Below are 17,020 nucleotides of genomic sequence, written 5' to 3'. Positions count from 1 at the left end.
AGACTTCTGAGTTTGAGGCCAGCCTGGTCTACATAGCGAGTTCCAAGATAGTCACGGGTGCACAGAGAAACCCTGTTTTGAAAAACCAAAAAAGAAAGAAAACGTAGAAAGCCAGGAGGAACAAAGCAGTAAGCAGCATTCCTCCGTGTTCTCTGCTTTAGTTCCTCCCTTCAGGTTCCTACCCTGACTTCTTCTACCTCATCAACTGTTACCTGGAAAGAAAAGTAAAATAAAGTAAACCCTTTCTCCTCCAAGTTGCTTTTGCTCATCATGTTTTATCACAACAATAGAAATCTAACTAAGACATACTAGCAGGCATATTGAAAACTGAAAGTAGTGGTTTGTGTAACCTTGATACATCCAATTAACTGACAGCTATGCCTCTTGCTCAAGAGAAAGCAGTAAGTTCCTTAACTAACAAATTTGAAGAACACTTCATTACAATTTTGGGGTTTTTCCCTTATTTGCTTCATTTGCCATTTGTAGCACTAGGGTCAAAAGTGGTGCCTTAGACATACTAGTCAATTACTCTACCATTGCACTACATAGCTAGTAGTATTTTATTTTTTATTTCAATGTTCAAGAGTCACTATCAGCCAAGCCTCATGAAGGACTGTAATTATACCTACTCAAGTGTCTGAGGCAGGAGGGTTATTAAGTTCAAGGACAACATGTGTAACTTAGTGAAACCCTGTTACAAAAAAGAAAAAAGCTTTGGGGATACAGTTCAGTGATAGAGTGCTTGCCTACCATACAGATGCCCCATATAAAGTATCAGTGGATACTGATACATCCAATCAGCTACAACTCTTGCTCAAAAGAAAACAATCAAAGAGTTCCTTTTATTAGCAGATATATGTTCAACCCTAGTTAGTGCCACAAATAACAATTTAAGGCACATACAATAGTCTCGCCTTAAATTCACAAACACTAACTTCCAGACCTTGAATTCAAACCCTAACACCACCCCCACCACACACACACACACTGCACACACACTGCACACACACACACAGAGTCACTATCAATATCGCCACCCTGGATGACCTTCTTCTCAGAAAGGTAGGAAATAGCTGACAACAAATGAAACTTAAAATGGCACAAGGTCTTGCTGGGAAGGCTCTTTACCTTCCCAAGAAATAAAGACCAGATTGGCAGGAGTCCAAAAACAGTATTCTAGACAGATGATCACCATAAGCCAAGTCATGCCTGGATATGACTTCTCCCTCTCTGGCTGTCAGAACACGTGACCACCTTGCTCTTTGCATACCATTCTCTTCCACTCTTCTTCCTGTATCAGAACATAGAAACAGCCAAGACTCTCCTCTCAATGTCTGAGTCCCTGCTCAAAAGAGATACAAGGATAGGCTTGGAGAAATGGAAACCACCTCAAAACTCTACTTCACACATGGATTTCTCTCTCTTGTTTTGGTGGTTTTGTTTTGTTACTTGTGTTTATTTGTTTAAGAAAGGGTCTCACTATGTAGATCAGGCTGCCTGGAACTCACAGAGATCCACCTACTTCTGCCTCCGAGAGCTAGGATTAAAGGCAGGCACCACCATGCCCAGAGAGGCATGGGCTTTAACACCTTGTAATTCAGCCATGTTTATGAACATTCTACAGTTAGGTACACAAACCAATACATAAATTAGAAGCTCATATCCTATTTACAATTCTTCCTTTTAGTTTTTTGTTTTTGAGACAGGTTTTTAAACTGCAGCCCAGACGAAGCTCCAACTCTCAATCTCCCTGAAGCCTCCCTATTGCTGTTGGCTGTTCAATATATACTTCAGGGGAAGAAACCAACTGAGCCAAGGAAGGAGAGGTGAGTAGAGCATGGTATTGAAAAACATACATTTTGTAAACCACACTGCCTAACAGATTAGTAGAACGTAAGCAAGACTACTTACTATTTCAAAATGTACATTCAACATTAATAAATGTTCATCTAAGGACTGTGGAAAGCTTCAGTGGTTAAGAGCATTGCCTCTATTCCAGAGGACCCAGGTTCAATTTCAGCATTCCTATCAGGCAGGTCACAACTATCTGCAACTGCAGCTCCAAGAGATCTGACACCTCTGACCTCCACAGACACTGGAACACAGGCACACATACCCACATGCAGAATACACATAATTAATAATAGTAAAAGGGAAAAGGTTCACCTATATTGAATTCTGTCTCTGGTCCAATAAATATACTTAAATGGTATAAGCAAAACTGGCGATGTCATTTTCTATTGACCTTTAGTTAACGTGTCTGTTTTTGTTACCTGTGAAATGGAAAACAGCACTATCACATTAGCCATGAACAAATTAATATATACAGCATACACCTGTTATTTCAGCAAATGGGAAACAAGGAGGAGGACAAATTTCAAGCCTGTCTGGGCTACATCAAAAAACTGTATCTCAAAAGCAAGGGGTAAAGGAGCAGAGGGAACTAGGGATGTGGCCCAGGGCGCACGCACGCACGCACGCACGCACGCATGCACGCACGCACGCACGCACGCACGCACACACAGCTTTAAGAACTAAGAACAATCAAAATCACTATAGAAACAAATAGGAATTATAACAATAAAGAAAAGCAACTTCTAAAAACTGTGCATCAAACCCTGCTAAAATGATACTCAATATAGTTGACCTAAAAAGATGGCTCAGCAGTTAGGAGCACATATTCCTCTTCTAGAAGACCTAAGTTCAGTTCCTAGCACCAACATCAGGTATCTGACAACTGCCTGTAACTCTAGCCCCAGGGATCTGACATCTCTGGCCTTGGTCACAAGTACTCATACACACATATAGATCACTAAACATAGTAACATGTTTGAATGAAAACATTAAATATAGTCAATAAGTCCTGATTCTTTGATAGGCCAAGCTATGTGTTATTACTAGGTGAATACAAAAAATAACTGTTAAAACATTAGCCATTGGCAGGGCAGGGTGGCACACACCTTTAACCCCAGCAACTGGGAGGGGAAAGACAGAGAGATCTTCTAGTTCTAGGCAAGCCTGGTCTACAGAGTGTTCCAGGACAGTCAAGGTTATATAGAGACCCTGGCACATAAAAAGAAAAAAGAAAACAAAACACAAACATCAGTAACTGTTTCCAGATCTACTGAATGTGTCACACACTTTAATGTCACTTCTATGCCTTTGCATATGCTGTTGTGCCCCTCCCTGTAAAGCATTACTCAGACTTTGTCTTCCAACTCAGAATCTCATTCAGTACCAGCTCTAAAGAGTCTTTCCCCTAGGCATGACTAGAGATAATCCCCTTTCCTCTATGGGTGCACTTTTACTTCCCCTTTACTACAGAACTGACAAGCTTGTATTAAAGGTGCTCATCTGTACACCTCACCTTCAGTAGACAGTATTGTACTTCTTTGGGGAAAAGGATTGTACTTCACACATCAGGTTGCTTCTGACATTTTGAACAGTGTCTGGAACAGAGTAGGCACCCATAAATATTGCCTGGATCTTTTAAGTTATTTTTGAAACAGTACATGAGCCCCAAAATGATGTGAAAGAACCAGAGAGATAAAAATCAATGATAGTATGGGGGCAGGCTGAAATAGGGCGTCTGCAGCCTGGGCAAGGGGGTGCTGAAGCTCACTATGTAGCACAGGCTTGACTTGGAATTTCTGATTCTTCTGCTTCTCATCCAAGTGCTGGGATTACAGGCATGCACCACTCAGCCTCAGACAACAGTTTTGAAAGTCTAGGAATACTATATATTATACCACTTCACCCTGGATATATACAAGCCTATACCTTTTCATTGTATAATATAAATGGTGAGTCAGTACCAGAAGCCATACTCAAGATTTCTCAATCTTATTTTCAGTTTACTGAAGTATGCCAACACCCCCTTCAACACCAAACACCCTTTGTGCATGGTACATATAGTCAGTTAAATGTTACTTTGTAAGAACTTTTCTTAATCATTTGAGAATTTCATACATGCTTATGGTTCATTTTGATGAAATCCACCACCCTACACATCACCCATCACAGCCCTCAACTACTTCTCCACTTTGTGTGTGTGGTTTTTTTTGTTTGTTTGTTTTGTTTTCTGAGACAAGGTTTCTCTACATAACAGTTCTGGAACTCTGTAGACGAGGCTTGCTTCGAACTTACAGAGATCCACCTGTCTCTGCCTCCTGAGTGCTGGGAATAAAGGCACGCACACACCACCATGCAGCTCGTGTGCTCCTTTTTCAGAGTCCACCTGTATGTACACTGATATAGGACAATCTACTGGGACATGGGCAGTCTCTCTGGACAGCCTTACCCCTGAAGAAAACTGACTCTCCCTCTGCCAGCAGCCATAAGTTCCTCAGATCCAGAAACTTCAGGAGCCCTTTCCCCACCGGTGTTGGGATACTGGCTGGCTCTTGTGCAGGTCCTGTGCATGTAGTCATAGCAACTGTAAGATCATGTGTGCAGAAGTCAACTACCTCTGTCTCTATAGGAGCTTTTATAGGGAGGAAGAGGAGGTAAATATTAGTGGATCTGTAGTATTTAAAGAATTCTAAAAAATTTTTGTGGGGTTGAGGAAATGCTGTTGGTAAAGTGCTTGTTGGGAAAGGGTAAGGACCCAAGTTCAGATGTTCAGTCAGGTGTGGTAACATCTATAACCACAGTGCTGCAGGGATGGAGACACCTCAGTGAGATCACCTCAAAAGACACAGGAGAGAATAGCTAAGACTCCCTATAGCAACCTCTACACACTCATGTTCCCCCCCCCCCATGTGAAGGCAGACAAACACACACACACACAATCACACAAGAAATAAGTACATATAAACAATAAATATACTTGGGACTTGAAAGGATGGGCAAAGAATGGATAGGGAGGAAGAGAAACTCATTCTCTTCAACTACAGTGGGTTCTGTCCCTTCAGAAATAATTTAAGTTGAAAATATCATAAATGAAGCTGGGTGTGGTAGTGAATGCCCATAATCCTAGTACTTGGGAGGTCTGGGAATTCACAGGTGGCTTTGGCTATCTACCAAGTTCAAGGTCAGTCTGAGCTCCATGAGGCCCTGTCTCAGAACTCCAAAAGGAAATAACATAAGTGAAAAGTGTATTTAATATCTAATGCATTCACATCACTACTGGGAAACATGGTGAATGTAGCTTTGGCACTTTATCCTTGTGAACCTGCTCAACCCACTGCAGCTGCCTGACACAAGAAAGAGCGCCTTAACTCATATAGCTAGCTGACTTGAGAGTCAGCATTCCAAACTGCAAGGATGGGGTGCAGCTTAGCAGTTGAGTGCTTATCTAGCATGGATTAGGCCCTGGTTCAATACCCAGCCCTAAACAAAAAGGAGGGGGAAGGGGAAGTCACTTTATTTGCCAGAAACAGTGACATACAGTAAGTCAACATCTTCGGGGGCTGAGGCAGAAAGATCTCAAGTTTGAGGTCAGCCCAGGTTATTATGCTGGTTGGTTTTTGTCAACTTGACACAAACCTGGGAAGAAGGAATCTTAATTTTGAGAATGGCTCCAAAAGACTGGCCTATAGACAAGCCAATAAGACATTTTCTTGATTAATGACTGCTGTGGAAGGCCCATTCAATTTAGGCAGGCAGTACCACTCCTGGACAGATGTATCTGAGTGATCTAAGCAAGGAGTAAGCCAGGAAATAGCACTCCTCCAAGGCCTCTGCTTCAGTTCCTGACTCCAGGTTCCTGCCCTGACTTCCCTTCAAGACACAACATGATTTCAGGACACATGGCTGAAATAACCCTTTCCTCCTTAAGTTGCTTTGGTCACGGTGTTTTATCACAGCAACAAGCTAAAGGTACCCTACAAACAAGACCAGCCTGGGCTACATGGCAAGAGCCTATTTCAAAAAGACAAAAAACACTTCAGATAGTTGATAATTGTGCCTTGCTTCTGCTCATCACAAAATTATCACAAAGCTAAAGCTGCGTCTGATGAGTGACATTAGGGACTGTATATATTCCAAATAGAAGAAAAACACAACAATAATGGTGAGTTTACAGAAACAACAGGTGCCAACATTTTACTAAACTTCTGCCTGGGAATAATGTGTGAGAGTTAATGCTGGAAGGGCTTCAGTATCATATATGTTCCCATCTCAGGTACTTCAAAAGCCCCAATCTCCTTTTCCTATGGAATGAAATGAATACTCGTGTCACAAGGTTGTTCCCGAGGGGAAAGCCTAGAAGGTATTTGACATAGTATTGTGGAATACTAGGAAACGCAAGCAAGTCCTTTATTGTCAATCTGTGCAAACACACGAAATACGTCCCATAAAAAGCAGTGAGGGTATCAATTCCATCCAGCAGCACTAGAGAACCTGTGAGGTTTGAGAAGGGTGAAATGGAACAAGAATCTCAGAGCTGGGCATGGAGAGCACACCTGGAGGCTAAGAGTTTAACTGGGAGGCAATTTAGCAACCACTGCATAAAGACATGAGTGCTGGACTTAGAATATTTGTACTGGGCTGGTAGGAGACAGACATATACCTTCCCAAGGAAGAACCATGGGAAAAAAAATGACCAAGGAATAAAAAATAAGGGCAGGGAGATTTGAATGCTGACATAAGCAATACTGGCAGGTAAGGGATTCAGATCACAGACATGATTTCAAACCCTGACTTCCACCTACTAGTTGTTTGGCAAATCCCTCATCCCTGAATCTTCCATTTATAAAATGAAAGCAACTTTAGTACTCACAGGGCACACAGATGGTGATACAAGTGTTTAGCTTAGCATGTTTAGCAATTCTACGACCAGTCTGCACCTAATATGTACTTTCTTCATGCTCCTATTGACACCCTGCTGAACACACCCTCTTTGGGCTAAGAATTCCAGGACAATTTCTAATCCTTGTAAGAGTTAGGTTAATATCTGCTCTTTGGGAAGCATTCCCCTAAAGCAACCTCCAGTAATTACTTAAGTACCTCACACTAGGAGGTATTTCAATGTTCATTTATGTATCTCACCATTCACCATACTGAACTGGGTGTTTCTTAACAGAAAAGACAAAAATGAAAACATGTCTACCTTCTTATCTCCAATTAGCATAATTAGCACATCTGAAATTTCTCAAATGAGGAGGGAAACAAGCACACTGACCTAACTACTTTAAGAAGCTCTTCCAGTAGGTTGTGGTGGTACAGGCCTTTAATCCTAGTGCTTGGAAGGTAGAGGCCAGACCTCTGTGTGGTAGAGGCCAGCCTGGTCTACATGGGGAGTTCCAGCTCAGCCAGGGCTACAAAGGGAGAGAGTCTCAATAAAACCAAAACAAGAAAAAAGAAACTCTTTCACCTAGGTGCTTCTCTAAGTCACCACCTGCCAAAACTAAATCAAAGACCTAAACCATCAAAGTCCATCATTATGGGAAAGTCTCTAAGTCTACTAACCTTGCTTTTTGGTTTCTGAAGTTCTGCTTCTGGCTAACTGCTCTTGTTAATGGAAATATGCCAACCCAGGGCATGGTTTTTGTGCTTAAAAGGTCACCCGAAGAAAGGCTAAGGGATTTTGGGGATCCCAAACACCCAGTGTAGTCACCAGCTGGCTAATGGGGACTTTCTTTTGGCTTAAATCCATTTCCAAGCAGTCTTTTAAGGTGAATATGCCATAAGTGCAATTACTTGAGGCAGCTATAAAAGGACTTGGTTTTCATTACCAAGGATGAAAAGAAAGACAATAACAGACAGTGGCTAGTCTCTCCTGAAATTTACAAATTGCTTCAAACATGAGTCTTAGGTAATGTCTAGTGCCCCTAAATTCCTCCAATCTACTTTCCTGTATCATTCACCCATATCTTCCCCTGTTCCCCCACTTTCCTGTATCATTCACCCATATCTTCCCCTGTTCCCCCACTTTCCTGTATCATTCACCCATATCTTCCCCATCAAAGTTCCCAGTCTCCTTCCACTCCCTCAGCTCATGATCATGGTTTCTAGTTTAAACTTGGGAGTTCAGTCATTCTAAGCAGATTTACTGAACTGGCCCACCCTGGGGTGTGGAGAGGAGATGATCTCTTCTCGCTTTATCTCTTGTCTGTGCCTCTCTCCCTCCTAAAGGAAAAATGTCCCCAGGGCACCTTCAAATACCAGGTGTACTTCTAACAACTTCCATTGATAATTTCAGCTCAGACTTCAGAATTTATTTCATAAGTATTTTACCACACAATGGCATTAACATGTGCACAACTAGAAATGACTTCAGACCTTCCTTCTCCCCTACAGTCTTCTCTATTACAGTAAATAGCTCTGCCCATGCACCTTACAATCATCCCTAATCATTCTAACTACTCTAATTTAGAAGCAAAGCTATAATCTAACCATTCTCAACCACACCAGACCCAAGCAACACTGCCTTTATTTCTGCAGTCAACATGACAATCAGATCTTTTCAAAACTCAACTCGGATCAATTTGCCCTGGACTCAAACTTATCTCATTAAAAGTAAAAAACAGAGTCACATGATGTTGGCAAACACCTTTAATCCCAGAGCTTGGGAGGCAGGAGTGGATCTCTGAGTTCAAGGCTAGCCTGGTCTACAGAATTGCCAGGGTTACACAGAGAAACCCTGTATAGAAAAGGAGGGAGGGAATTAGAATGTTTAATCCCAGCCCCCCGGAAGGCAGTGGCACATGGATATCTGTGAGTTCAAGTGAAGAATGATCTACAATGAGATTTCCAGGCCAGTCAGGGCTACAGATAAGGCAAGAAAGAAAGAAAGAAAGAAAGAAAGAAAGAAAGAAAGAAAGAAAGAAAGAGAGAAAGAGAGAGAAAGAAAGAAAGAGGAAGAAGGATGGAGGGAGAGAGAGGGGAAGGGATGGGAGAGGGAGGGAAGGGAAAGAGAGGGAGGGGAAGAGATGGAGGGAGGGAGGGAAAGAGAGGGATGAGGAGGGAGGGATGGAGGGAGAAGAGAAGAGAAGAGAAGAGAAGAGAAGAGAAGAGAGAAGAGAAGAGAAGAGAAGAGAGAAGAGAAGAGAAGAGAAGAGAAGAGAAGAGAAGAGAAGAGAAGAGAAGAGAAGAGGAGGGCAGAGTGGGTTTGGAGAGATGGCTCACTGGTTAAGAGTGCTGGTGCTCTTGCAGAAGGCCAGGGTTTGGGTTCTAGTCCCACATGGTGGCTCGCAACCTTTGGTATAGGATTCTTTGGTGGTCACTAGGCATGAATTTGATTGGGTAGACATTCATGCAGGCAAAACACCCAAACACATTAAAAAAAAACCAACCAAACAAACAAACAAAAAAAACAAGCAAACAAACCAAACCACTAAAGCTTTTACGAAGTCCCATAAGGACCTTGCCTCGCCTAATTTGAGCACTCCTCTTTTGCTCTGCCTGTTCTTTCCCACTGGAACTAGCTATTATGCCTCTCCCCCTCCCCAATGGCCTTTCCCTGTGGCACCTTCAGCACTTTCAGCTTCACTCAATTATCTTTCTATGCTCACCATTAAGAACTCGTGTGCACACCATCAACTCTACCTACCAATTCGTTTCCCTGGATTTTCCTTTCCCTGGAACTTTCCATTACCTGGCATATACTTTTTCTCCCCTGAGACAGGAGCTCATTGTGTCACCCTGGCTGGTCTGGAACTCACTATATAGACCAGCTTAGCTCTCTGAGTACTGGGATTAAAGGCAAGCGCTGTGTGTGTGTGTTCTCTTATTTGAGACAGGATCTCCCTTAGTAGCCCAGGCTGGCCTCCAATTCAAGGCAACCTTCCTACCTCGGCTTCCCAAGCATAACGATAATAGGCTTGTGCCACCACAGTAAGTTTTGTTTTCCAGTTAATTTGGTTTTGTGCTGCTCAGGAAAGAATGCAGGGCCTTGAGAATGACTTTGTTTGGGGCTTTGCAAGGGTGGTATCTGTGCATCTGACAGTTGCAAGCTCAGCAAACTCACTGGGTAGTCACAGCTGGTCTTAAACTCTTGATTCTCCTGTCTCCACCTCCCCAGTGCTGGAATTAATGGTGTGGGTTCAAAGTACATTTAAACATAGTGTAACATACTCACCTCTCACAACTACTACCATAAGGCCAACATCCTTGTTCTCAAATTCAACTCAAACAATAAGTCTACTGAAATCAGAATATTTCAGACCAAAGTATTCAGTATCAAGGACCCAAGAGACTTATCGGGTGAGTTTTATAAGGCTTTGGATAGTTAATTATTGTTTGATAAATCCCGGGGTTCTGATTAGTGAAGACGTGCTATGCTTCCACAGGAAAATGCTATTTTTCTTTGGGAGAAAAATCTACAAGCCTCTCAGCTTCATAGGTTCCTCAAGTTTGATTATGCTTTGAGAGCAAGTCAAAGAAAGTAACTGAATAAATGATAGTGTTCTACTAACAGCAACTCCTTTGTTAGTATTAAGTACTATTATTAAATTAAGACTGAAAGAATGGCATCGAAGATAAATAGCCTAGAGTAAATACTACGTTTGGATATGCACCGAAAGAATTATGATTTAAATACCTCTCGTGCAAAAGGCAAGTTCTTAACTTGAGCTTCTGACTCGATGTCATATGTCCTATCTCAGTAAGGAACTGACATTCTTAAAGGGGAAGGCAAGGCTGATCCAAGGGCTCTGGGGCAGTGTCTACTCAACCCCACCACCGCGCATCGTCACCGCCTCCCCCACCATCGCCCCGGGTGCGCTCCTTCTGCCGGCCGCTGGCCCTGGCCCTGGCCCTGGCCCTCACTTCCGCGCCCCAGACACACAGGAGCCCTACCTGAAGTGCCCGCTCTGCTCCAGCTTCACAGGGGGAAGACGCTGGGTCGCCGCGCTCCGCCTGCCTGACTCACGGCGCTCTGCAGAGGCGCAGGAGCAGAAGTACCAGGGCCCGCGCAGCCGCAGAGCGACGCCACCGGGGTCAGAGCCCAGCCCTGCGCGCACTTCCGCCCTCCCAAGCAACGCGAACCCGACCCACAGCGGCTGGAGCCCACTACCAGTCAAGTGACCCCCGGCGCCTAAAGATGACGTCGCACCACACGTGACCTGCACTCCGCCCTCCGAGGTCGGCACAACCCTAGGAAGCCTGAGTCGCTTCCGAGCATGCGCGGACAGAGAAACAGCGTCCTGAGACGTTGGTTTCCTCTTCCTCACAAGACAGTATTGTAAAAGCGTTACTTTAAAGGATGATTGGGCCGGTTTTGTTGGTTTAGAGACAGGACAGGGCTCTCAAACTGTGGCTGCAGTGGATCTGGAGCTTGCTCTGTATCTTAGGCTCCCCAGCCTCTCAAGCGTTTACCACACCTGGCTTTCTGGTTAATCCCACGTATTTTCTCAGTAGAGCCTCTTCCCTCTGGTCGAACCACAGTAGGCGTTAGTGGCTAAATTTAACCCAAGATGGTAAAAGCAGTGAACCCGCCCCCTACCTCTAAGAATATCCATTCTACTCTTCTTGCTTAGAAAACAAACAATAAACTTATCCCCAAAGAGTACTTCAGCTGGGTCTATACAAAAGTCTTACCACGAGTTTAGAGGTTTTCTTTTCTTTCTCTTTTTCCTCCCAGGGGACTGGGATTAACACTCTTCTTTTGTGACGTCCCCTACATCTTGGAGAAGATGATGTCCCTACAACAGTCATTTATTCTCATAGCTTTGTCCTGATAACGAGTTTCTGCAATAACCACTGTCCACTGCAAAAAGAAGGTTCTTTAACCTAAGCTGGCATCAGCGGTGACATAAGCATAGTTACTTAGAAAAAAACGTACACAATATGATCATTTAACAAAACAAGAGCAGTAGCTTCCTTATATGGACCTATGATCTACCCAATCATGGAATTTTGTCTAGGTATACATTACCAGATGTGGGCTCCCTTCTGTGGACTGTACCTTAAGACCAACCAGAAAGCAATTAGATTACCTCCTTAACAGACTTGACACTGTTACACCAGTGGTGTTGCAGGTAGGGGCCACCGTTGATTGTGACTGTTCACAATTCTGTTACCATCTCCCAGTACTGTGAAAGCTAGCCAGCAGAATGGGAACTTTCAGCCCAGTTCTGGCATGATTTCTCTGTCTTGCGACCAAAGCATCTTTAACTCCGGGGCATAATATGTGTTTGTTATAGTCAACCGATAGCAATGGCAGTTTCCTGTGTTGCTTTGTAGTACTCAGAGGCCTCTCTGGCCAACAACTCAAAGGAATGCTGCTCATTCCTGGCGCTAGGACTTCCACTCAATAACATATGGGTTCTGGGAGTAATTTGTCCATGCAGGAGAGACTGCTTGGTTTTTGTTTGATCGGTGAAATAAACTAGAAAATGTCAGCATGTGTCATGTGTATAAAACGCAAAAATCAGGCTGGGGTAATAAGCACCTACTCAGTGCCCGTTTCACTGTTTAACAAAGCCCCATGATCTCAGCTACTCACTGATTATTGAATTTAATCTTGTGGGGATTTCTGTTTTGAGTAGGTGGAGTGGATGAGAACTGTGACTTTCTAACTTTGGACTGTTATTCTTAAAAAGAAACTTGTTTTTTTTTCTTCCAGAAATATAAAATGTTTACTAAGGAGTCTCTTTAAAAAACAAACAAACAAAAACAGCCCTGCATTTTTACTCAAGATGTGTCTCTGGCGATATGTTCAATCCCTTGAATGAGAATTTATTATTTATAAGTTATTGAATGCCGCAGAAAAATCACACTATTATTCAGTGTGTTTCCTACAAATTTCTAACCAGCCTGAGACATTTTCAATGGTACTGAGAATTTCTTAATTCTCCTTCAATGACTTTTAACTTACTTGTTAAGTACTTCATTCAAGAGTGGGGATTCTGTTCTGCACTTTGAATTAGAAACTAAGACTCTTATACTTGTTATACACAGCATTTATTTTATACACAGATTATAAAATAAATTAAGATTTAACAATATATAAAGTATTCCTAACATTAAGATACTGAATCCTGAACTTTACAGTTATAAAATTATCTAGATACATACTAAAAAGGAGATTTTGGTGTTTCATGTATCCAATCAGTGTCTAATATAGATCTAAGAATTCCAAAACATTAAAATGAACTGGAAATCTTTTAAAGCTCTATAAATAGCTAGAAGGGGAAAAAATGAATGAGTTCAACAAAGGCCATCTTCAAATGAATACAGTGAAGAAGGTACAACACACAGGTCATTCCACAAATAAGAGTCAAAGTTGAGCTTTGTAAATTACCACAAGCAACTTGAAATGCAAGTTTGTTCTAGTTATAGCTGCAATCTTTAAAGCATTAATATATAATTGAAGTAACTATCTAGGTTAATCACTAACTACTTTTTTCAAAAGTATTATTTATGTAACTGTAGAATTAGTTTTCTTTTTTTTAAATAAAATTTTCTTACAATAGATCTTGTTTATAGTTTCCCTTCCCTTTACTCCTCCTACTTACCACATCCTCTGCCCTTCAGATCCACTCCCTTTCATGCTTCTAAGAGGTAACAACCAAACAACAAAAACATAGCATATCAAAGTTGGACAGGGCAGCCCAACAGGAGGAAAGGAGTTCCAAGAGTGCTTTTGGTAAGATGACCATTTTTACTGTCTTAATCCTACTTATACATGAGCCTGGGAGATCTTTCTATCTTCTGATATTTTCTCCAGTTCGTTTCTTCAGAGACTTGAAGGGCTGGTGTTCATAATCTGTTTTTTCTTCTAGCAACTTGCCTTCTCTGCTTCCTCAAGAAACAGATTCCTGAGGTTATGGCAGTTTTGGATGCTTCTTCACCCATACCTCCCACTGAGCATGATCCCACTGACTCCTGAAGCCTATTTATCCTTTACTATGAAGCCTGTGAACAAGGCAAACCCGTTAGTATTTTTTAACAAGAAGCTTAACTAATGAGCTACCAAGGTGGTTTGTAGCCTTGGGATGTAGTGGTGAGAGCAGTTAAACTGGCAAATCTATCAGTATCCTAGTCATCAAACCCCATCAGATCTGAGAAGGATAAATTTTGCCTGAGTAAGCAAAGTGAAATAGCTTACCAGCTACCTGTGGTTGTTGGGGACAGAGGTCCCAGGGCAGTATCAATCTTCACCTGCCAGGCCCAGAAGATCTAATAGACTTTCCTGTGGAATAAGAATTTGGGGGGACTGTCCTATCCTGTCTTGGCAAAGTGGGGTAATCAATTCTCCAGTGTCCTGATTGTCTACAGTATGGGCAGAATTTTGGCGGCAGTTGAGGTGAAAGGCAGTCTTTATCTGTTCCATGACTGGATTTGTTAAATTTAAAGCAAGCTCCAGGTGGAGGTTCTTCTATGCCCATCCATCTTTCTTGGAGGAGGTGGTGTGCTGACAGGAGCTGGCATGTCTCTATCATGAAAAGCCTTTTTAAAAATTAAATTCCATATTCTCAAATCTCTGAAGCATTTGAGGATCAGGGGGCTGTTATCTGTTAGGTATAAGCAGCTTAGTAGTTCTAGAAGGCAAAGTGCAGTTTTCACAGTATGAACAATTTAGTGTTTCTAAAATCAATATACAAAGGGAATTACTCATGTTATAAAATTGGGCAGCCAGAAAGTTATGTCCCTGTACATGAATTCATGGAGGTGCAGCATTAATACCTCATTAAATTGTCATTGTTTTAAATCCCATCTTTCATAAACCTTGTTTTTAGGACAGGACAGAAATTATCATACAGAAATAGATCCTAATCCAAAGTATCTTGGAGACATGAAGTCTCCTTGGTGGGCCCACTCTATGTGGTCACCTTTAGTCAAGATGGTTGCCTTGCCCAGCCTTAATACAAGAAGAGGAGTTTAGTCCTACCTCAACTTGATATGCCATGCTTTGTTGATACTCATTGGAGGATGAGTGAATGTGGGGGGATCTTCAACACCTGAGATTCTTTCTTCCATCTCTTATATTTTGTAGGTTATGCTTGCATCTCTAGTTCCTGATTGTTTATCCAGATTTTCCATTTCGAACATTCCTTTGATTTGTGTTTTCTTTATTGCCTCTATTTTAGTTTTCAAGTCTTGAACTGTTTGAAATGTTTCTTTCACCTGTTTGATTTCCTTCCTTTCATTAAGCAATTTCTTGACTTCTTTTCCTCCATTTCTTTAAGGGGATTTTTCACTTTCTCTTTATGATTCTCTATTATCTTCATAAAGTTATTTTTAATGTTTTCATCTGCTTCATTGGTGTTGGGATGCTCAGGTCTTGCTGGTGTAGAACCTTTAGTTTTTGTGGTGCCATACTGCTATTTATGTTGTTGAATGTATTCTTACACTGTTGTCTACCCATCTCTTCCTCCAGTGGGTGCAGGTGGGGCCTGTGCTTCAGGGGGGGTCTACCTTCATTCAATTGGTGTATGTGGGTCCTGTAGCTTAGGTAGTTGCTTTTCCTACAGGTGCTGCCAGATGCTGATACAGCTCTGGGGTTCTCCTGGTATAGGCAGGGTCAAAGCTCTTGTACACACAGATGTCATTTGTGATAGTCTAGGGTGTGGGGAGGTTGCTTCCAGGACTCTGGGGCTTCAGTGGGTATGAGTGGGACACAGCAAGTGCCCTGGTTGCTTAGGACCCACAGGGCAGTGTCCTCTAGCCGGGGTCCCAGATACTCACCTCTCCAAATGGGGATATGGGCAAGCTTGCAGATACCTTGGGGGACCAGACAACTGGTTTTTGATGGTGTAGTGCCCATGCTTTTTTAGGCATTGCTTCACCCATAAGTGACCCAAACTAAACTCATTAGTTTACCAAGTTGCAATTGATGGGATTGTTTCTTAGGTCTGTAATTCTCAGCACTATCTGAAATGGATAGGGTTTGTCTCCAAGGAGAAGTCAACAGAACACAAGTCTTCATTTCTGCCATCTTGTTCTGTGGAGGTAGTTCTTGTGTGGTGAGGACTATTCCATGTGTTTGTAAACCACCTGGAATGGACTACTTTTCCTTGCTAGGAAAAAAAAAACAAATGAATGTGGTATGGTTTGTTGCCCAGGGAAGTTCTGGGGATTACTTCTGTAAAGGTATTGGCATGCCCAAGCATCACGGGGCTTTCCTAATCCTGAGCTGTAGGTTCCCAGACTTGTGGTAGGATAGCCTCTTCCAAGAGGGTAGTTTTCAGAGCACAGGAGGGAAATCCTGGCCTATTTCTGGTGTGACAGGTTCCTGTAGGGACATCAGGTTGGTGCAGAACTTTGAAATGAGCTAGGGCTTGGACCTCTAGGATAGGGGTGCAGTTCCTACTGCATTTAGCTTTGGGGAGAGGTAAAGGAACCCAAGTGGAGGGACAGTGACAGCAGTAAGTCTTAGATATTTGCATAGTGGAGAGGCCTGCTCTATGTGTATGTACAGCGGACATGGCTAGGCAAGTGTACACTACAGCAGTGTGTACAACTGCTTGCTCTTTGAAGTGACTTTACACACACACACACACACTGGGCACTGACCGAACCTGGGCCTTGTGCACGGTAGGTACATGCTTCACCTGCCAGCTGCATCTCTTTTATTTTTTATTGAGACAAAGGCGAAGTTGCCAGGCTGGTCCTGAACCTGACATTCTCCTGCCATTCTCTTGCCCTACTCTGTTGTAGCCAGGATTCCAGGCACTATTTGATTTGTCTGATGTCTGGAGGACAATATGTTGAAGAAGTTACTCAGGGGTCTTTCAGGAGGTGCTGTGCTAGTGTAGAGCTCATATAAAGAACTTAGTTTGTGAGGCTGCTGAGCCTATTGGTGGCACTGACCTGGATAGTCTGGGGTAGGGAACATGTGAAGGTCAGTGGGACAAGATAAAGTGAGAACAAGAGAGGAGCAGGGGCCAGGCAATGCAGAACCAGAAGGGGCCGAGTAATGCTCTTGCATAGTCATTCAATGGAGTAACTTACACTTTGTAGAATGCCATGTTATGCACGTTAAATGCATGTTTCCACCCTTGATTTAGGTTTGTAGTATCCTTCATTGGGGAAGGCTTAACAGTTGGAACTGATTATAAAATGCTTGGCCTGGTCATTAACTACTTTGAAATTTACACAGGGCAAGTTTCCTCCAAATTGTTTGGCTATGAAT

General features: G+C 42.6%; 1 protein-coding gene across 2 annotated transcripts in view; it reads right to left on the bottom strand.

Annotated features, from left to right (window-relative positions):
- The window catches only part of Atg5 (autophagy related 5), a 101,191-nt gene extending 90,232 nt beyond the window's left edge, over positions 1-10,959 (bottom strand). Inside the window, exon 1 of one of the 2 annotated variants that reach the window (XM_035440371.1) lies at positions 10,741-10,959. The gene's annotated coding sequence lies outside the window, so the exon portion shown is untranslated. The remainder of the gene's footprint in view (positions 1-10,740) is intronic. The other variant, XM_027401894.2, reaches the window with a different exon arrangement.
- Between the last annotated feature and the right edge of the window lie 6,061 nt (positions 10,960-17,020).

Source organism: Cricetulus griseus, chromosome 2, assembly GCF_003668045.3.
Source record: "Cricetulus griseus strain 17A/GY chromosome 2, alternate assembly CriGri-PICRH-1.0, whole genome shotgun sequence".
NCBI classification, from domain to species: domain Eukaryota; kingdom Metazoa; phylum Chordata; class Mammalia; order Rodentia; family Cricetidae; genus Cricetulus; species Cricetulus griseus.
This window is presented reverse-complemented; position numbering and strand designations above follow the sequence as displayed.